Consider the following 22,605-nt stretch of genomic DNA (forward strand, 5'->3'; position numbering starts at 1 on the left):
GTGATGCAGTCAGTAATAAATGTGGAGCAGTCAGTAATAAATGTGATGTAGTCAGTAATAAATGTGATGTAGTCAGTAATAAATGTGGAGCAGTCAGTAATAAATGTGATACAGTCAGTAATAAATGTGGAGCAGTCAGTAATAAATGTGGAGCAGTCAGTAATAAATGTGATGTAGTCAGTAATAAATGTGGAGCAGTCAGTAATAAATGTGATACAGTCAGTAATAAATGTGGAGCAGTCAGTAATAAATGTGGAGCAGTCAGTAATAAATGTGGAGCAGTCAGTAATAAATGTGAAGCAGTCAGTAATAAATGTGATGCAGTCAGTAATAAATGTGATGTAGTCAGTAATAAATGTGATGTAGTCAGTAATAAATGTGATGTAGTCAGTAATAAATGTGGAGCAGTCAGTAATAAATGTGGAGCAGTCAGTAATAAATGTGATGTAGTCAGTAATAAATGTGATACAGTCAGTAATAAATGTATAGCAGTCAGTAATAAATGTGGAGTAGTCAGTAATAAATGTGATGCAGTCAGTAATAAATGTGGAGCAGTCAGTAATAAATGTGATGTAGTCAGTAATAAATGTGATGTAGTCAGTAATAAATGTGATACAGTCAGTAATAAATGTGATGTAGTCAGTAATAAATGTTGAGCAGTCAGTAATAAATGTGGAGCAGTCAGTAATAAATGTGGAGCAGTCAGTAATAAATGTGATGTAGTCAGTAATAAATGTGATGTAGTCAGTAATAAATGTGATGCAGTCAGTAATAAATGTGATGCAGTCAGTAATAAATGTGGAGCAGTCAGTAATAAATGTGATACAGTCAGTAATAAATGTGGAGCAGTCAGTAATAAATGTGAAGCAGTCAGTAATAAATGTGATGTAGTCAGTAATAAATGTGATGTAGTCAGTAATAAATGTGGAGCAGTCAGTAATAAATGTGATGCAGTCAGTAATAAATGTGGAGCAGTCAGTAATAAATGTGGAGCAGTCAGTAATAAATGTGGAGCAGACAGTAATAAATGTGATGCAGTCAGTAATAAATGTGGAGCAGTCAGTAATAAATGTGATGTAGTCAGTAATAAATGTGATGTAGTCAGTAATAAATGTGGAGCAGTCAGTAATAAATGTGATACAGTCAGTAATAAATGTGGAGCAGTCAGTAATAAATGTGGAGCAGTCAGTAATAAATGTGATGTAGTCAGTAATAAATGTGGAGCAGTCAGTAATAAATGTGAAGCAGTCAGTAATAAATGTGATGTAGTCAGTAATAAATGTGATGTAGTCAGTAATAAATGTGGAGCAGTCAGTAATTAATGTGATGCAGTCAGTAATAAATGTGGTACAGTCAGTAATAAATGTGATACAGCCAGTAATAAATGTGATGCAGTCAGTAATAAATGTGATGCAGTCAGTAATAAATGTGATGCAGTCAGTAATAAATGTGATACAGTCAGTAATAAATGTGGAGCAGTCAGTAATAAATGTGATACAGTCAGTAATAAATGTGATGCAGTCAGTAATAAATGTGGTGCAGTCAGTAATAAATATGGAGCAGTCAGTAATAAATGTGATACAGTCAGTAATAAATGTGGAGCAGTCAGTAATAAATGTGATACAGTCAGTAATAAATATGAAGCAGTCAGTAATAAATGTGATACAGTCAGTAATAAATGTGGAGCAGTCAGTAATAAATGTGATGTAGTCAGTAATAAATGTGATGCAGTCAGTAATAAATGTGATGTAGTCAGTAATAAATGTGATACAGTCAGTAATAAATGTGGAGCAGTCAGTAATAAATGTGGAGCAGTCAGTAATAAATGTGATGCAGTCAGTAATAAATGTGATGTAGTCAGTAATAAATGTGGAGCAGTCAGTAATAAATGTGATGCAGTCAGTAATAAATGTGATGTAGTCAGTAATAAATGTGGAGCAGTCAGTAATAAATGTGATGCAGTCAGTAATAAATGTGGAGCAGTCAGTAATAAATGTGATGCAGTCAGTAATAAATGTGATGTAGTCAGTAATAAATGTGGAGCAGTCAGTAATAAATGTGGAGTAGTCAGTAATAAATGTGATGCAGTCAGTAATAAATGTGATGCAGTCAGTAATAAATGTGGAGCAGTCAGTAATAAATGTGGAGCAGTCAGTAATAAAAGTGGAGCAGTCAGTAATAAATGTGATGCAGTCAGTAATAAATGTGATACAGTCCGTAATAAATGTGATGCAGTCAGTAATAAATGTGATGCAGTCAGTAATAAATGTGGAGCAGTCAGTAATAAATGTGGAGCAGTCAGTAATAAATGTGGAGCAGTCAGTAATAAATGTGATACAGTCAGTAATAAATGTGATGCAGTCAGTAATAAATGTGGAGCAGTCAGTAATAAATGTGATGTAGTCAGTAATAAATGTGGAGCAGTCAGTAATAAATGTGATGTAGTCAGTAATAAATGTGGAGCAGTCAGTAATAAATGTGATGCAGTCAGTAATAAATGTGGTGCAGTCAGTAATAAATGTGATACAGTCAGTAATAAATGTGAAGCAGTCAGTAATAAATGTGGAGCAGTCAGTAATAAATGTGATGCAGTCAGTAATAAATGTGATGCAGTCAGTAATAAATGTGATGTAGTCAGTAATAAATGTGGAGCAGTCAGTAATAAATGTGATGCAGTCAGTAATAAATGTGATGCAGTCAGTAATAAATGTGGAGCAGTCAGTAATAAATGTGAAGCAGTCAGTAATAAATGTGATGTAGTCAGTAATAAATGTGATGCAGTCAGTAATAAATGTGGAGCAGTCAGTAATAAATGTGATACAGTCAGTAATAAATGTGGAGCAGTCAGTAATAAATGTGGAGCAGTCAGTAATAAATGTGATACAGTCAGTAATAAATGTGATGCAGTCAGTAATAAATGTGATGTAGTCAGTAATAAATGTGGAGCAGTCAGTAATAAATGTGATGTAGTCAGTAATAAATGTGGAGCAGTCAGTAATAAATGTGATGTAGTCAGTAATAAATGTGATGTAGTCAGTAATAAATGTGATGTAGTCAGTAATAAATGTGGAGCAGTCAGTAATAAATGTGATGCAGTCAGTAATAAATGTGGAGCAGCCAGTAATAAATGTGGAGTAGTCAGTAATAAATGTAAAGCAGTCAGTAATAAATGTGGAGTAGTCAGTAATAAATGTGATGCAGTCAGTAATAAATGTGATGCAGTCAGTAATAAATGTGGAGCAGTCAGTAATAAATGTGATGTAGTCAGTAATAAATGTGATGCAGTCAGTAATAAATGTGATGCAGTCAGTAATAAATGTGATGTAGTCAGTAATAAATGTGGAGCAGTCAGTAATAAATGTGGAGTAGTCAGTAATACATGTGATGCAGTCAGTAATAAATGTGATGCAGTCAGTAATAAATGTGGAGCAGTCAGTAATAAATGTGGAGCAGTCAGTAATAAATGTGATGTAGTCAGTAATAAATGTGATGCAGTCAGTAATAAATGTGATGTAGTCAGTAATAAATGTGGAGCAGTCAGTAATAAATGTGATACAGTCAGTAATAAATGTGATGCAGTCAGTAATAAATGTGGAGCAGTCAGTAATAAATGTGGTGCAGTCAGTAATAAATGTGGAGCAGTCAGTAATAAATGTGATGCAGTCAGTAATAAATGTGATGCAGTCAGTAATAAATGTGGAGTAGTCAGTAATAAATGTGGAGCAGTCAGTAATAAATGTGATACAGTCAGTAATAAATGTGATACAGTCAGTAATAAATGTGATGCAGTCAGTAATAAATGTGATGCAGTCAGTAATAAATGTGATGTAGTCAGTAATAAATGTGGAGCAGTCAGTAATAAATGTGGAGCAGTCAGTAATAAATGTGATGTAGTCAGTAATAAATGTGGAGCAGTCAGTAATAAATGTAGAGCAGTCAGTAATAAATGTGGTGCAGTCAGTAATAAATGTGGAGCAGTCAGTAATAAATGTGGAGCAGTCAGTAATAAATGTGATGTAGTCAGTAATAAATGTGATGTAGTCAGTAATAAATGTGATGCAGTCAGTAATAAATGTGATGTAGTCAGTAATAAATGTGGTGCAGTCAGTAATAAATGTGATACAGTCAGTAATAAATGTGATGCAGTCAGTAATAAATGTGATGCAGTCAGTAATAAATGTGGTGCAGTCAGTAATAAATGTGATGCAGTCAGTAATAAATGTGATGTAGTCAGTAATAAATGTGATGTAGTCAGTAATAAATGTGATACAGTCAGTAATAAATGTGGTGCAGTCAGTAATAAATGTGGTGCAGTCAGTAATAAATGTGATACAGTCAGTAATAAATGTGATGCAGTCAGTAATAAATGTGGAGTAGTCAGTAATAAATGTGGAGCAGTCAGTAATAAATGTGATGTAGTCAGTAATAAATGTGATGTAGTCAGTAATAAATGTGATACAGTCAGTAATAAATGTGATACAGTCAGTAATAAATGTGATACAATTAGTAATAAATGTGATACAGTCAGTAATAAATGTGGAGCAGTCAGTAATAAATGTGATGTAGTCAGTAATAAATGTGATGTAGTCAGTAATAAATGTGGAGCAGTCAGTAATAAATGTGATGCAGTCAGTAATAAATGTGATGTAGTCAGTAATAAATGTGGAGCAGTCAGTAATAAATGTGATGTAGTCAGTAATAAATGTGATACAGTCAGTAATAAATGTGATGCAGTCAGTAATAAATGTGATGCAGTCAGTAATAAATGTGGAGCAGTCAGTAATAAATGTGATGTAGTCAGTAATAAATGTGATACAGTCAGTAATAAATGTGGAGCAGTCAGTAATAAATGTGGAGCAGTCAGTAATAAATGTGATGCAGTCAGTAATAAATGTGATGTAGTCAGTAATAAATGTGGAGCAGTCAGTAATAAATGTGATGCAGTCAGTAATAAATGTGATGTAGTCAGTAATAAATGTGGAGCAGTCAGTAATAAATGTGATGCAGTCAGTAATAAATGTGGAGCAGTCAGTAATAAATGTGATGCAGTCAGTAATAAATGTGATGTAGTCAGTAATAAATGTGGAGTAGTCAGTAATAAATGTGATGCAGTCAGTAATAAATGTGATGCAGTCAGTAATAAATGTGGAGCAGTCAGTAATAAATGTGGAGCAGTCAGTAATAAATGTGGAGCAGTCAGTAATAAATGTGATGCAGTCAGTAATAAATGTGATACAGTCCGTAATAAATGTGATGCAGTCAGTAATAAATGTGATGCAGTCAGTAATAAATGTGATACAGTCAGTAATAAATGTGGAGCAGTCAGTAATAAATGTGATGCAGTCAGTAATAAATGTGGAGCAGTCAGTAATAAATGTGATGCAGTCAGTAATAAATGTGATGTAGTCAGTAATAAATGTGGAGTAGTCAGTAATAAATGTGATGCAGTCAGTAATAAATGTGATGCAGTCAGTAATAAATGTGGAGCAGTCAGTAATAAATGTGGAGCAGTCAGTAATAAATGTGGAGCAGTCAGTAATAAATGTGATGCAGTCAGTAATAAATGTGATACAGTCCGTAATAAATGTGATGCAGTCAGTAATAAATGTGATGCAGTCAGTAATAAATGTGATGCAGTCAGTAATAAATGTGGAGCAGTCAGTAATAAATGTGGAGCAGTCAGTAATATATGTGGAGCAGTCAGTAATAAATGTGATGCAGTCAGTAATAAATGTGATACAGTCCGTAATAAATGTGATGCAGTCAGTAATAAATGTGATGCAGTCAGTAATAAATGTGATGCAGTCAGTAATAAATGTGGAGCAGTCAGTAATAAATGTGGAGCAGTCAGTAATAAATGTGATACAGTCAGTAATAAATGTGATACAGTCCGTAATAAATGTGATGCAGTCAGTAATAAATGTGATGCAGTCAGTAATAAATGTGATGCAGTCAGTAATAAATGTGATACAGTCAGTAATAAATGTGGAGCAGTCAGTAATAAATGTGATGCAGTCAGTAATAAATGTGGAGCAGTCAGTAATAAATGTGATGCAGTCAGTAATAAATGTGATGTAGTCAGTAATAAATGTGGAGTAGTCAGTAATAAATGTGATGCAGTCAGTAATAAATGTGATGCAGTCAGTAATAAATGTGGAGCAGTCAGTAATAAATGTGGAGCAGTCAGTAATAAATGTGGAGCAGTCAGTAATAAATGTGATGCAGTCAGTAATAAATGTGATACAGTCCGTAATAAATGTGATGCAGTCAGTAATAAATGTGATGCAGTCAGTAATAAATGTGATGCAGTCAGTAATAAATGTGGAGCAGTCAGTAATAAATGTGGAGCAGTCAGTAATAAATGTGGAGCAGTCAGTAATAAATGTGATACAGTCAGTAATAAATGTGATGCAGTCAGTAATAAATGTGGAGCAGTCAGTAATAAATGTGATGTAGTCAGTAATAAATGTGGAGCAGTCAGTAATAAATGTGATGTAGTCAGTAATAAATGTGGAGCAGTCAGTAATAAATGTGATGCAGTCAGTAATAAATGTGAAGCAGTCAGTAATAAATGTGGAGCAGTCAGTAATAAATGTGATGCAGTCAGTAATAAATGTGATGCAGTCAGTAATAAATGTGATGTAGTCAGTAATAAATGTGGAGCAGTCAGTAATAAATGTGATGCAGTCAGTAATAAATGTGATGTAGTCAGTAATAAATGTGATACAGTCAGTAATAAATGTGATACAGTCAGTAATAAATGTGGAGCAGTCAGTAATAAATGTGATGTAGTCAGTAATAAATGTGGAGCAGTCAGTAATAAATGTGATGCAGTCAGTAATAAATGTGGAGCAGTCAGTAATAAATGTGGAGTAGTCAGTAATAAATGTGGAGCAGTCAGTAATAAATGTGATGCAGTCAGTAATAAATGTGATACAGTCAGTAATAAATGTGATGCAGTCAGTGATAAATGTGATACAGTCAGTAATAAATGTGATGCAGTCAGTAATAAATGTGATGCAGTCAGTAATAAATGTGATGCAGTCAGTAATAAATGTGATGCAGTCAGTAATAAATGTGGAGCAGTCAGTAATAAATGTGGAGCAGTCAGTAATAAATGTGGAGCAGTCAGTAATAAATGTGATGCAGTCAGTAATAAATGTGATGTAGTCAGTAATAAATGTGATGTAGTCAGTAATAAATTAGGAGCAGTCAGTAATAAATGTGGTGCAGTCAGTAATAAATGTGGAGCAGTCAGTAATAAATGTGATACAGTCAGTAATAAATGTGGTGCAGTCAGTAATAAATGTGGAGCAGTCAGTAATAAATGTGATGTAGTCAGTAATAAATGTGAAGCAGTCAGTAATAAATGTGGAGTAGTCAGTAATAAATGTGATACAGTCAGTAATAAATGTGGTGCAGTCAGTAATAAATGTAAAGCAGTCAGTAATAAATGTGATATAGTCAGTAATAAATGTAAAGCAGTCAGTAATAAATGTGATGTAGTCAGTAATAAATGTGGAGCAGTCAGTAATAAATGTGATGTAGTCAGTAATAAATGTGGAGCAGTCAGTAATAAATGTGGAGCAGTCAGTAATAAATGTGATACAGTCAGTAATAAATGTGGTGCAGTCAGTAATAAATGTGGAGCAGTCAGTAATAAATGTGATGTAGTCAGTAATAAATGTGATGCAGTCAGTAATAAATGTGGAGCAGTCAGTAATAAATGTGATGCAGTCAGTAATAAATGTAATACAGTCAGTAATAAATGTGATACAGTCAGTAATAAATTTGATGCAGTCAGTAATAAATGTGATACAGTCAGTAATAAATGTGATACAGTCAGTAATAAATGTGATGCAGTCAGTAATAAATGTGATGCAGTCAGTAATAAATGTGATGCAGTCAGTAATAAATGTGATGTAGTCAGTAATAAATGTGGTGCAGTCAGTAATAAATGTAAAGCAGTCAGTAATAAATGTGGAGCAGTCAGTAATAAATGTGGAGCAGTCAGTAATAAATGTGATGCAGTCAGTAATAAATGTGATGTAGTCAGTAATAAATGTGGAGCAGTCAGTAATAAATGTGATGCAGTCAGTAATAAATGTGGAGCAGTCAGTAATAAATGTGATGTAGTCAGTAATAAATGTGGAGCAGTCAGTAATAAATGTGATACGGTCAGTAATAAATGTGGTGCAGTCAGTAATAAATGTGGTGCAGTCAGTAATAAATGTGATGCAGTCAGTAATAAATGTGGAGCAGTCAGTAATAAATGTGATGCAGTCAGTAATAAATGTGGAGCAGTCAGTAATAAATGTGATGCAGTCAGTAATAAATGTGGTGCAGTCAGTAATAAATGTCATGCAGTCAGTAATAAATGTGATGTAGTCAGTAATAAATGTGATACAGTCAGTAATAAATGTGGAGCAGTCAGTAATAAATGTGGAGCAGTCAGTAATAAATGTGGAGCAGTCAGTAATAAATGTGATACAGTCAGTAATAAATGTGATGCAGTCAGTAATAAATGTGATGCAGTCAGTAATAAATGTGATACAGTCAGTAATAAATGTGATGCAGTCAGTAATAAATGTGGAGCAGTCAGTAATAAATGTGGAGCAGTCAGTAATAAATGTGATACAGTCAGTAATAAATGTGATGTAGTCAGTAATAAATGTGGAGCAGTCAGTAATAAATGTGGAGCAGTCAGTAATAAATGTGATACAGTCAGTAATAAATGTGGAGCAGTCAGTAATAAATGTGATGCAGTCAGTAATAAATGTGGAGCAGTCAGTAATAAATGTGGAGCAGTCAGTAATAAATGTGGAGCAGTCAGTAATAAATGTGATGCAGTCAGTAATAAATGTGATACAGTCAGTAATAAATGTGGAGTAGTCAGTAATAAATGTGGAGCAGTTAGTAATAAATGTGGAGCAGTCAGTAATAAATGTGATGCAGTCAGTAATAAATGTGGAGCAGTCAGTAATAAATGTGATGCAGTCAGTAATAAATGTGATGTAGTCAGTAATAAATGTGATGCAGTCAGTAATAAATGTGGAGCAGTCAGTAATAAATGTGGAGCAGTCAGTAATAAATGTGATGTAGTCAGTAATAAATGTGATGCAGTCAGTAATAAATGTGATATAGTAAGTAATAAGGGGGACATTAATCATAGTCAGTTAGACTGTTTTGAGCGTCTTTTAACGCGAAAATCTGGCGCATCTCGTTAATTAGGCGCATTTATGCGCCATTTCTGGCGCACGGCAAAGTTCGGCACGTAGTGGTTTTGAGTCTCTGCGCCTTATCTGACATAGTGAGTGCGTCCTAAACAGATGTTTGCACGGGATCTATCACAAAAGTGCGCCTAAAAAGGCACAAAATAGGCGCAGAAAATGCACCTGCTCTGAGCAGGTGTACTTTAAAAAAACTTCCCTTTTCATTACTAAAAACATACATTTTAGGTTCCCAAATGAAGAATTCCCTCCATGCAACATGGAAAATACTTCGGAGCAGTTTTAAAATGTAAAATTTCTCCAGTAACGACTTCATCATTGTCTATGGGATCATCTCTGGGAGTGATTATTGTCTTATTGTACAGATCTGAGAATATTATCAGTCTCCATTTCATGTAAATTACAATAAAAAGGGAAAAGACTCGTTTCAGCAAGAATTTTTTTTTTTTTTTTTTACATCTCTGTCACTTTTAGTCCCTGCATTTGCATCATAATGATATTTTTTTTGTGCAGAGATGAAGCCCTGAACGTTCTGTCACATTTTCTCAGTCTCCTTTCATTATTGCTCACAAATGAGATCTAACAATTGCGCCAAATTCGGCGCTAATTTAGGCGCAAATAAATGGGACATGCGACAAATCCAAAGTGCATTTACTAAGGCAGAACCAGATCCATCATAGATCAGGAGCCAAAAAGAAGAGCAAACCAGGCGCAAAAACAGGCGAACCTGAGACCCACTATGATTAATGTCCCCCTAAATGTGGTGCAGTCAGTAATAAATGTGGAGCAGTCAGTAATAAATGTGATATAGTAAGTAATAAATGTGATGTAGTCAGTAATAAATGTGGAGCAGTCAGTAATAAATGTGATACAGTCAGTAATAAATGTGATGTAGTCAGTAATAAATGTGATGCAGTCAGTGATAAATGTGGAGCAGTCAGTAATAAATGTGATATAGTAAGTAATAAATGTGATGTAGTCAGTAATAAATGTGGTGCAGTCAGTGATAAATGTGGAGCAGTCAGTAATAAATGTGATGTAGTCAGTAATAAATGTGATACAGTCAGTAATAAATGTGATGTAGTCAGTAATAAATGTGATGCAGTCAGTAATAAATGTGATGCAGTCAGTAATAAATGTGATGCAGTCAGTAATAAATGTGGAGCAGTCAGTAATAAATGTGATACAGTCAGTAATAAATGTGGAGCAGTCAGTAATAAATGTGATGCAGTCAGTAATAAATGTGAAGCAGTCAGTAATAAATGTGGAGCAGTCAGTAATAAATGTGGAGCAGTCAGTAATAAATGTGATGCAGTCAGTAATAAATGTGGAGCAGTCAGTAATAAATGTGATACAGTCAGTAATAAATGTGATGTTGTCAGTAATAAATGTGGAGCAGTCAGTAATAAATGTGGAGCAGTCAGTAATAAATGTGATGCAGTCAGCAATAAATGTGGAGCAGTCAGTAATAAATGTGATGCAGTCAGTAATAAATGTGGAGCAGCCAGTAATAAATGTGGAGCAGTCAGTAATAAATGTAATACAGTCAGTAATAAATGTGATGCAGTCAGTAATAAATGTGATGTAGTCAGTAATAAATGTGGAGCAGTCAGTAATAAATGTGATGTAGTCAGTAATAAATGTGGAGCAGTCAGTAATAAATGTGGTGCAGTCAGTAATAAATGTGATGCAGTCAGTAATAAATGTGGAGCAGTCAGTAATAAATGTGATACAGTCAGTAATAAATATGAAGCAGTCAGTAATAAATGTGATGCAGTCAGTAATAAATGTGATACAGTCAGTAATAAATGTGATGCAGTCAGTAATAAATGTGAAGCAGTCAGTAATAAATGTGATGCAGTCAGTAATAAATGTGAAGCAGTCAGTAATAAATGTGGAGCAGTCAGTAATAAATGTGATACAGTCAGTAATAAATGTGGTGCAGTCAGTAATAAATGTGATGCAGTCAGTAATAAATGTAGAGCAGTCAGTAATAAATGTGGAGCAGTCAGTAATAAATGTGGAGCAGTCAGTAATAAATGTGGAGCAGTCAGTAATAAATGTGATGCAGTCAGTAATAAATGTGATGCAGTCAGTAATAAATGTGGAGCAGTCAGTAATAAATGTGATACAGTCAGTAATAAATGTGATGCAGTCAGTAATAAATGTGATACAGTCAGTATTAAATGTGATGCAGTCAGTAATAAATGTGATACAGTCAGTAATAAATGTGGAGCAGTAAGTAATAAATGTGATACAGTCAGTAATAAATGTGATGTAGTCAGTAATAAATGTGATACAGTCAGTATTAAATGTGATGCAGTCAGTAATAAATGTGGAGCAGTCAGTAATAAATGTGGAGCAGTCAGTAATAAATGTGGTGCAGTCAGTAATAAATGTGGAGCAGTCAGTAATAAATGTGGTGCAGTCAGTAATAAATGTGGAGCAGTCAGTAATAAATGTGATACAGTCAGTAATAAATATGAAGCAGTCAGTAATAAATGTGATGCAGTCAGTAATAAATGTGATACAGTCCGTAATAAATGTGGAGCAGTCAGTAATAAATGTGGAGCAGTCAGTAATAAATGTGATACAGTCAGTAATAAATGTGGAGCAGTCAGTAATAAATGTGATGCAGTCAGTAATAAATGTGGAGCAGTCAGTAATAAATGTGGAGCAGTCAGTAATAAATGTTGAGCAGTCAGTAATAAATGTGGAGCAGTCAGTAATAAATGTGATGCAGTCAGTAATAAATGTTGAGCAGTCAGTAATAAATGTGGAGCAGTCAGTAATAAATGTGATGCAGTCAGTAATAAATGTGATGCAGTCAGTAATAAATGTGAAGCAGTCAGTAATAAATGTTGAGCAGTCAGTAATAAATGTGATGCAGTCAGTAATAAATGTGGAGCAGTCAGTAATAAATGTGGAGCAGTCAGTAATAAATGTGATACAGTCAGTAATAAATGTGATACAGTCAGTAATAAATGTGATGTAGTCAGTAATAAATGTGGAGCAGTCAGTAATAAATGTGATGCAGTCAGTAATAAATGTGAAGCAGTCAGTAATAAATGTGGAGCAGTCAGTAATAAATGTGAAGCAGTCCGTAATAAATGTGGAGCAGTCAGTAATAAATGTGATGCAGTCAGTAATAAATGTGATACAGTCCGTAATAAATGTGAAGCAGTCAGTAATAAATGTGGAGCAGTCAGTAATAAATGTGATGTAGTCAGTAATAAATGTGGAGCAGTCAGTAATAAATGTGATGCAGTCAGTAATAAATGTGAAGCAGTCAGTAATAAATGTGGAGCAGCCAGTAATAAATGTGGAGCAGTCAGTAATAAATGTGGAGCAGTCAGTAATAAATGTGATGCAGTCAGTAATAAATGTGGAGCAGCCAGTAATAAATGTGGAGCAGTCAGTATTAAATGTGGAGCAGTCAGTAATAAATGTGGAGCAGTCAGTAATAAATGTGGAGCAGTCAGTAATAAATGTGATACAGTCAGTAATAAATGTGATGCAGTCAGCAATAAATGTGGAGCAGTCAGTAATAAATCTGATGCAGTCAGTAATAAATGTGGAGCAGCCAGTAATAAATGTGGAGCAGTCAGTAATAAATGTGATACAGTCAGTAATAAATGTGGAGCAGTCAGTAATAAATGTGATGCAGTCAGTAATAAATGTGATACAGTCAGTAATAAATGTGGTGCAGTCAGTAATAAATGTGATGCAGTCAGTAATAAATGTTGAGCAGTCAGTAATAAATGTGATGCAGTCAGTAATAAATGTGATGCAGTCAGTAATAAATGTGATACAGTCAGTAATAAATGTGATGTAGTCAGTAATAAATGTGGAGCAGTCAGTAATAAATGTGATGTAGTCAGTAATAAATGTGATGCAGTCAGTAATAAATGGGAAGCAGTCAGTAATAAATGTGGAGCAGTCAGTAATAAATGTGATGCAGTCAGTAATAAATGTGATACAGTCAGTAATAAATGTGAAGCAGTCAGTAATAAATGTGATACAGTCAGAAATAAATGTGGTGCAGTCAGTAATAAATGTGATGCAGTCAGTAATAAATGTGATGCAGTCAGTAATAAATGTGGAGCAGTCAGTAATAAATGTAGAGCAGTCAGTAATAAATGTGGAGCAGTCAGTAATAAATGTGATGCAGTCAGTAATAAATGTGATACAGTCAGTAATAAATGTGATGCAGTCAGTAATAAATGTGGAGCAGTCAGTAATAAATGTGATGCAGTCAGTAATAAATGTGATACAGTCAGTAATAAATGTGATGTAGTCAGTAATAAATGTGATACAGTCAGTAATAAATGTGATGCAGTCAGTAATAAATGTGGAGGAGTCAGTAATAAATGTGATGTAGTCAGTAATAAATGTGATACAGTCAGTAATAAATGTGATGTAGTCAGTAATAAATGTGATGCAGTCAGTAATAAATGTGATGCAGTCAGTAATAAATGTGGAGCAGTCAGTAATAAATGTGATGCAGTCAGTAATAAATGTAAAGCAGTCAGTAATAAATGTGATGCAGTCAGTAATAAATGTGATGCAGTCAGTAATAAATGTGATGTAGTCAGTAATAAATGTGATGCAGTCAGTAATAAATGTGATGCAGTCAGTAATAAATGTGATGCAGTCAGTAATAAATGTGGAGCAGTCAGTAATAAATGTGGAGCAGTCAGTAATAAATGTGGTGCAGTCAGTAATAAATGTGGAGCAGTCAGTAATAAATGTGATACAGTCAGTAATAAATATGAAGCAGTCAGTAATAAATGTGATGTAGTCAGTAATAAATGTGATGCAGTCAGTAATAAATGTGGTGCAGTCAGTAATAAATGTGGAGCAGTCAGTAATAAATGTGATGCAGTCAGTAATAAATGTGATACAGTCCGTAATAAATGTGGAGCAGTCAGTAATAAATGTGGAGCAGTCAGTAATAAATGTGATACAGTCAGTAATAAATGTAGAGCAGTCAGTAATAAATGTGATGCAGTCAGTAATAAATGTGAAGCAGTCAGTAATAAATGTGGAGCAGCCAGTAATAAATGTGGAGCAGTCAGTATTAAATGTGGAGCAGTCAGTAATAAATGTGGAGCAGTCAGTAATAAATGTGATACAGTCAGTAATAAATGTGATGCAGTCAGCAATAAATGTGGAGCAGTCAGTAATAAATCTGATGCAGTCAGTAATAAATGTGGAGCAGCCAGTAATAAATGTGGAGCAGTCAGTAATAAATGTGATACAGTCAGTAATAAATGTGGAGCAGTCAGTAATAAATGTGATGCAGTCAGTAATAAATGTGATACAGTCAGTAATAAATGTGGTGCAGTCAGTAATAAATGTGATGCAGTCAGTAATAAATGTTGAGCAGTCAGTAATAAATGTGATGTAGTCAGTAATAAATGTGGAGCAGTCAGTAATAAATGTGATGCAGTCAGTAATAAATGTGGAGCAGCCAGTAATAAATGTGGAGCAGTCAGTATTAAATGTGGAGCAGTCAGTAATAAATGTGGAGCAGTCAGTAATAAATGTGGAGCAGTCAGTAATAAATGTGATACAGTCAGTAATAAATGTGATGCAGTCAGCAATAAATGTGGAGCAGTCAGTAATAAATCTGATGCAGTCAGTAATAAATGTGGAGCAGCCAGTAATAAATGTGGAGCAGTCAGTAATAAATGTGGAGCAGTCAGTAATAAATGTGATGCAGTCAGTAATAAATGTGATGCAGTCAGTAATAAATGTGATACAGTCAGTAATAAATGTGGAGCAGTCAGTAATAAATGTGATGCAGTCAGTAATAAATGTGATACAGTCAGTAATAAATGTGGTGCAGTCAGTAATAAATGTGATGCAGTCAGTAATAAATGTTGAGCAGTCAGTAATAAATGTGATGTAGTCAGTAATAAATGTGGAGCAGTCAGTAATAAATGTGATGTAGTCAGTAATAAATATGAAGCAGTCAGTAATAAATGTGATACAGTCAGTAATAAATGTGATACAGTCAGTAATAAATATGAAGCAGTCAGTAATAAATGTGGAGCAGTCAGTAATAAATGTGATGTAGTCAGTAATAAATGTGGAGCAGTCAGTAATAAATGTGATGCAGTCAGTAATAAATGTGATGCAGTCAGTAATAAATGGGAAGCAGTCAGTAAATGTGGAGCAGTCAGTAATAAATGTGGAGCAGTCAGTAATAAATGTGATACAGTCAGTAATAAATGTGATGCAGTCAGTAATAAATGTGATGCAGTCAGTAATAAATGTGGAGCAGTCAGTAATAAATGTGGAGCAGTCAGTAATAAATGTTGAGCAGTCAGTAATAAATGTGGAGCAGTCAGTAATAAATGTGATGCAGTCAGTAATAAATGTTGAGCAGTCAGTAATAAATGTGGAGCAGTCAGTAATAAATGTGATGCAGTCAGTAATAAATGTGATGCAGTCAGTAATAAATGTGAAGCAGTCAGTAATAAATGTTGAGCAGTCAGTAATAAATGTGATGCAGTCAGTAATAAATGTGGAGCAGTCAGTAATAAATGTGGAGCAGTCAGTAATAAATGTGATACAGTCAGTAATAAATGTGATACAGTCAGTAATAAATGTGATGTAGTCAGTAATAAATGTGGAGCAGTCAGTAATAAATGTGATGCAGTCAGTAATAAATGTGAAGCAGTCAGTAATAAATGTGGAGCAGTCAGTAATAAATGTGAAGCAGTCCGTAATAAATGTGGAGCAGTCAGTAATAAATGTGATGCAGTCAGTAATAAATGTGATACAGTCCGTAATAAATGTGAAGCAGTCAGTAATAAATGTGGAGCAGTCAGTAATAAATGTGGAGCAGTCAGTAATAAATGTGATGCAGTCAGTAATAAATGTGATACAGTCAGTAATAAATGTGATGTAGTCAGTAATAAATGTGATACAGTCAGTAATAAATGTGATGCAGTCAGTAATAAATGTGGAGCAGTCAGTAATAAATGTGATGCAGTCAGTAATAAATGTGGAGCAGCCAGTAATAAATGTGGAGCAGTCAGTATTAAATGTGGAGCAGTCAGTAATAAATGTGGAGCAGTCAGTAATAAATGTGGAGCAGTCAGTAATAAATGTGATACAGTCAGTAATAAATGTGATGCAGTCAGCAATAAATGTGGAGCAGTCAGTAATAAATCTGATGCAGTCAGTAATAAATGTGGAGCAGCCAGTAATAAATGTGGAGCAGTCAGTAATAAATGTGATACAGTCAGTAATAAATGTGGAGCAGTCAGTAATAAATGTGATGCAGTCAGTAATAAATGTGATACAGTCAGTAATAAATGTGGTGCAGTCAGTAATAAATGTGATGCAGTCAGTAATAAATGTTGAGCAGTCAGTAATAAATGTGATGCAGTCAGTAATAAATGTGATGCAGTCAGTAATAAATGTGATACAGTCAGTAATAAATGTGATGTAGTCAGTAATAAATGTGGAGCAGTCAGTAATAAATGTGATGTAGTCAGTAATAAATGTGGAGCAGTCAGTAATAAATGTGATGTAGTCAGTAATAAATATGAAGCAGTCAGTAATAAATGTGATACAGTCAGTAATAAATGTGATACAGTCAGTAATAAATATGAAGCAGTCAGTAATAAATGTGAAGCAGTCAGTAATAAATGTGATACAGTCAGTAATAAATGTGATGCAGTCAGTAATAAATGGGAAGCAGTCAGTAATAAATGTGGAGCAGTCAGTAATAAATGTGATGCAGTCAGTAATAAATGTGATACAGTCAGTAATAAATGTGAAGCAGTCAGTAATAAATGTGATACAGTCAGAAATAAATGTGGTGCAGTCAGTAATAAATGTGATGCAGTCAGTAATAAATGTGATGCAGTCAGTAATAAATGTGGAGCAGTCAGTAATAAATGTAGAGCAGTCAGTAATAAATGTGGAGCAGTCAGTAATAAATGTGATGCAGTCAGTAATAAATGTGATACAGTCAGTAATAAATGTGATGCAGTCAGTAATAAATGTGGAGCAGTCAGTAATAAATGTGATGCAGTCAGTAATAAATGTGATACAGTCAGTAATAAATGTGATGTAGTCAGTAATAAATGTGATACAGTCAGTAATAAATGTGATGCAGTCAGTAATAAATGTGGAGGAGTCAGTAATAAATGTGATGTAGTCAGTAATAAATGTGATACAGTCAGTAATAAATGTGATGTAGTCAGTAATAAATGTGATGCAGTCAGTAATAAATGTGATGCAGTCAGTAATAAATGTGGAGCAGTCAGTAATAAATGTGATGCAGTCAGTAATAAATGTAAAGCAGTCAGTAATAAATGTGATGCAGTCAGTAATAAATGTGATGCAGTCAGTAATAAATGTGATGTAGTCAGTAATAAATGTGATGCAGTCAGTAATAAATGTGATGCAGTCAGTAATAAATGTGATGCAGTCAGTAATAAATGTGGAGCAGTCAGTAATAAATGTGATACAGTCAGTAATAAATATGAAGCAGTCAGTAATAAATGTGATGTAGTCAGTAATAAATGTGATGCAGTCAGTAATAAATGTGGTGCAGTCAGTAATAAATGTGGAGCAGTCAGTAATAAATGTGATGCAGTCAGTAATAAATGTGATACAGTCCGTAATAAATGTGGAGCAGTCAGTAATAAATGTGGAGCAGTCAGTAATAAATGTGATACAGTCAGTAATAAATGTAGAGCAGTCAGTAATAAATGTGATGCAGTCAGTAATAAATGTGAAGCAGTCAGTAATAAATGTGGAGCAGCCAGTAATAAATGTGGAGCAGTCAGTATTAAATGTGGAGCAGTCAGTAATAAATGTGGAGCAGTCAGTAATAAATGTGATACAGTCAGTAATAAATGTGATGCAGTCAGCAATAAATGTGGAGCAGTCAGTAATAAATCTGATGCAGTCAGTAATAAATGTGGAGCAGCCAGTAATAAATGTGGAGCAGTCAGTAATAAATGTGATACAGTCAGTAATAAATGTGGAGCAGTCAGTAATAAATGTGATGCAGTCAGTAATAAATGTGATACAGTCAGTAATAAATGTGGTGCAGTCAGTAATAAATGTGATGCAGTCAGTAATAAATGTTGAGCAGTGAGTAATAAATGTGATGTAGTCAGTAATAAATGTGGAGCAGTCAGTAATAAATGTGATGCAGTCAGTAATAAATGTGGAGCAGCCAGTAATAAATGTGGAGCAGTCAGTATTAAATGTGGAGCAGTCAGTAATAAATGTGGAGCAGTCAGTAATAAATGTGGAGCAGTCAGTAATAAATGTGATACAGTCAGTAATAAATGTGATGCAGTCAGCAATAAATGTGGAGCAGTCAGTAATAAATCTGATGCAGTCAGTAATAAATGTGGAGCAGCCAGTAATAAATGTGGAGCAGTCAGTAATAAATGTGGAGCAGTCAGTAATAAATGTGATGCAGTCAGTAATAAATGTGATGCAGTCAGTAATAAATGTGATACAGTCAGTAATAAATGTGGAGCAGTCAGTAATAAATGTGATGCAGTCAGTAATAAATGTGATACAGTCAGTAATAAATGTGGTGCAGTCAGTAATAAATGTGATGCAGTCAGTAATAAATGTTGAGCAGTCAGTAATAAATGTGATGTAGTCAGTAATAAATGTGGAGCAGTCAGTAATAAATGTGATGTAGTCAGTAATAAATATGAAGCAGTCAGTAATAAATGTGATACAGTCAGTAATAAATGTGATACAGTCAGTAATAAATATGAAGCAGTCAGTAATAAATGTGGAGCAGTCAGTAATAAATGTGATGTAGTCAGTAATAAATGTGGAGCAGTCAGTAATAAATGTGATGCAGTCAGTAATAAATGTGATGCAGTCAGTAATAAATGGGAAGCAGTCAGTAATAAATGTGATACAGTCAGAAATAAATGTGGTGCAGTCAGTAATAAATGTGATGCAGTCAGTAATAAATGGGAAGCAGTCAGTAATAAATGTGGAGCAGTCAGTAATAAATGTGATGCAGTCAGTAATAAATGTGATACAGTCAGTAATAAATGTGAAGCAGTCAGTAATAAATGTGATACAGTCAGAAATAAATGTGGTGCAGTCAGTAATAAATGTGATACAGTCAGTAATAAATGTGATGCAGTCAGTAATAAATGTGATGCAGTCAGTAATAAATGTAGAGCAGTCAGTAATAAATGTGGAGCAGTCAGTAATAAATGTGATGCAGTCAGTAATAAATGTGATACAGTCAGTAATAAATGTGAAGCAGTCAGTAATAAATGTGATACAGTCAGAAATAAATGTGGTGCAGTCAGTAATAAATGTGATGCAGTCAGTAATAAATGTGATGCAGTCAGTAATAAATGTAGAGCAGTCAGTAATAAATGTGGAGCAGTCAGTAATAAATGTGATGCAGTCAGTAATAAATGTGGAGCAGTCAGTAATAAATGTGATGCAGTCAGTAATAAATGTGATACAGTCAGTAATAAATGTGATGTAGTCAGTAATAAATGTGATACAGTCAGTAATAAATGTGATGCAGTCAGTAATAAATGTGGAGGAGTCAGTAATAAATGTGATGTAGTCAGTAATAAATGTGATACAGTCAGTAATAAATGTGATGTAGTCAGTAATAAATGTGATGCAGTCAGTAATAAATGTGATGCAGTCAGTAATAAATGTGGAGCAGTCAGTAATAAATGTGATGTAGTCAGTAATAAATGTGATGCAGTCAGTAATAAATGTAAAGCAGTCAGTAATAAATGTGATGCAGTCAGTAATAAATGTGATGCAGTCAGTAATAAATGTGATGTAGTCAGTAATAAATGTGATGCAGTCAGTAATAAATGTGGTGCAGTCAGTAATAAATGTAGAGCAGTCAGTAATAAATGTGATGCAGTCAGTAATAAATGTGATGCAGTCAGTAATAAATGTGGAGCAGTCAGTAATAAATGTAGAGCAGTCAGTAATAAATGTGGAGCAGTCAGTAATAAATGTGATGCAGTCAGTAATAAATGTGATACAGTCAGTAATAAATGTGATGCAGTCAGTAATAAATGTGGAGCAGTCAGTAATAAATGTGATGCAGTCAGTAATAAATGTGATACAGTCAGTAATAAATGTGATGTAGTCAGTAATAAATGTGATACAGTCAGTAATAAATGTGATGCAGTCAGTAATAAATGTGGAGGAGTCAGTAATAAATGTGATGTAGTCAGTAATAAATGTGATACAGTCAGTAATAAATGTGATGTAGTCAGTAATAAATGTGATGCAGTCAGTAATAAATGTGATGCAGTCAGTAATAAATGTGGAGCAGTCAGTAATAAATGTGATGCAGTCAGTAATAAATGTGATGCAGTCAGTAATAAATGTGGAGCAGTCAGTAATAAATGTGATGCAGTCAGTAATAAATGTGATGCAGTCAGTAATAAATGTGATGTAGTCAGTAATAAATGTGATGCAGTCAGTAATAAATGTGATGCAGTCAGTAATAAATGTGATGCAGTCAGTAATAAATGTGGAGCAGTCAGTAATAAATGTGGAGCAGTCAGTAATAAATGTGGTGCAGTCAGTAATAAATGTGGAGCAGTCAGTAATAAATGTGATACAGTCAGTAATAAATATGAAGCAGTCAGTAATAAATGTGATGTAGTCAGTAATAAATGTAATGCAGTCAGTAATAAATGTGGTGCAGTCAGTAATAAATGTGGAGCAGTCAGTAATAAATGTGATGCAGTCAGTAATAAATGTGATACAGTCCGTAATAAATGTGGAGCAGTCAGTAATAAATGTGGAGCAGTCAGTAATAAATGTGATACAGTCAGTAATAAATGTAGAGCAGTCAGTAATAAATGTGATGCAGTCAGTAATAAATGTGAAGCAGTCAGTAATAAATGTGGAGCAGCCAGTAATAAATGTGGAGCAGTCAGTATTAAATGTGGAGCAGTCAGTAATAAATGTGGAGCAGTCAGTAATAAATGTGATACAGTCAGTAATAAATGTGATGCAGTCAGCAATAAATGTGGAGCAGTCAGTAATAAATCTGATGCAGTCAGTAATAAATGTGGAGCAGCCAGTAATAAATGTGGAGCAGTCAGTAATAAATGTGATACAGTCAGTAATAAATGTGGAGCAGTCAGTAATAAATGTGATGCAGTCAGTAATAAATGTGATACAGTCAGTAATAAATGTGGTGCAGTCAGTAATAAATGTGATGCAGTCAGTAATAAATGTTGAGCAGTCAGTAATAAATGTGATGTAGTCAGTAATAAATGTGGAGCAGTCAGTAATAAATGTGATGCAGTCAGTAATAAATGTGGAGCAGCCAGTAATAAATGTGGAGCAGTCAGTATTAAATGTGGAGCAGTCAGTAATAAATGTGGAGCAGTCAGTAATAAATGTGGAGCAGTCAGTAATAAATGTGATACAGTCAGTAATAAATGTGATGCAGTCAGCAATAAATGTGGAGCAGTCAGTAATAAATCTGATGCAGTCAGTAATAAATGTGGAGCAGCCAGTAATAAATGTGGAGCAGTCAGTAATAAATGTGGAGCAGTCAGTAATAAATGTGATGCAGTCAGTAATAAATGTGATGCAGTCAGTAATAAATGTGATACAGTCAGTAATAAATGTGGAGCAGTCAGTAATAAATGTGATGCAGTCAGTAATAAATGTGATACAGTCAGTAATAAATGTGGTGCAGTCAGTAATAAATGTGATGCAGTCAGTAATAAATGTTGAGCAGTCAGTAATAAATGTGATGTAGTCAGTAATAAATGTGGAGCAGTCAGTAATAAATGTGATGTAGTCAGTAATAAATATGAAGCAGTCAGTAATAAATGTGATACAGTCAGTAATAAATGTGATACAGTCAGTAATAAATATGAAGCAGTCAGTAATAAATGTGGAGCAGTCAGTAATAAATGTGATGTAGTCAGTAATAAATGTGGAGCAGTCAGTAATAAATGTGATGCAGTCAGTAATAAATGTGATGCAGTCAGTAATAAATGGGAAGCAGTCAGTAATAAATGTGATACAGTCAGAAATAAATGTGGTGCAGTCAGTAATAAATGTGATGCAGTCAGTAATAAATGGGAAGCAGTCAGTAATAAATGTGGAGCAGTCAGTAATAAATGTGATGCAGTCAGTAATAAATGTGATACAGTCAGTAATAAATGTGAAGCAGTCAGTAATAAATGTGATACAGTCAGAAATAAATGTGGTGCAGTCAGTAATAAATGTGATACAGTCAGTAATAAATGTGATGCAGTCAGTAATAAATGTGATGCAGTCAGTAATAAATGTAGAGCAGTCAGTAATAAATGTGGAGCAGTCAGTAATAAATGTGATGCAGTCAGTAATA

Source organism: Engystomops pustulosus, chromosome 9 (assembly GCF_040894005.1).
Source record: "Engystomops pustulosus chromosome 9, aEngPut4.maternal, whole genome shotgun sequence".
NCBI lineage: Eukaryota > Metazoa > Chordata > Amphibia > Anura > Leptodactylidae > Engystomops > Engystomops pustulosus.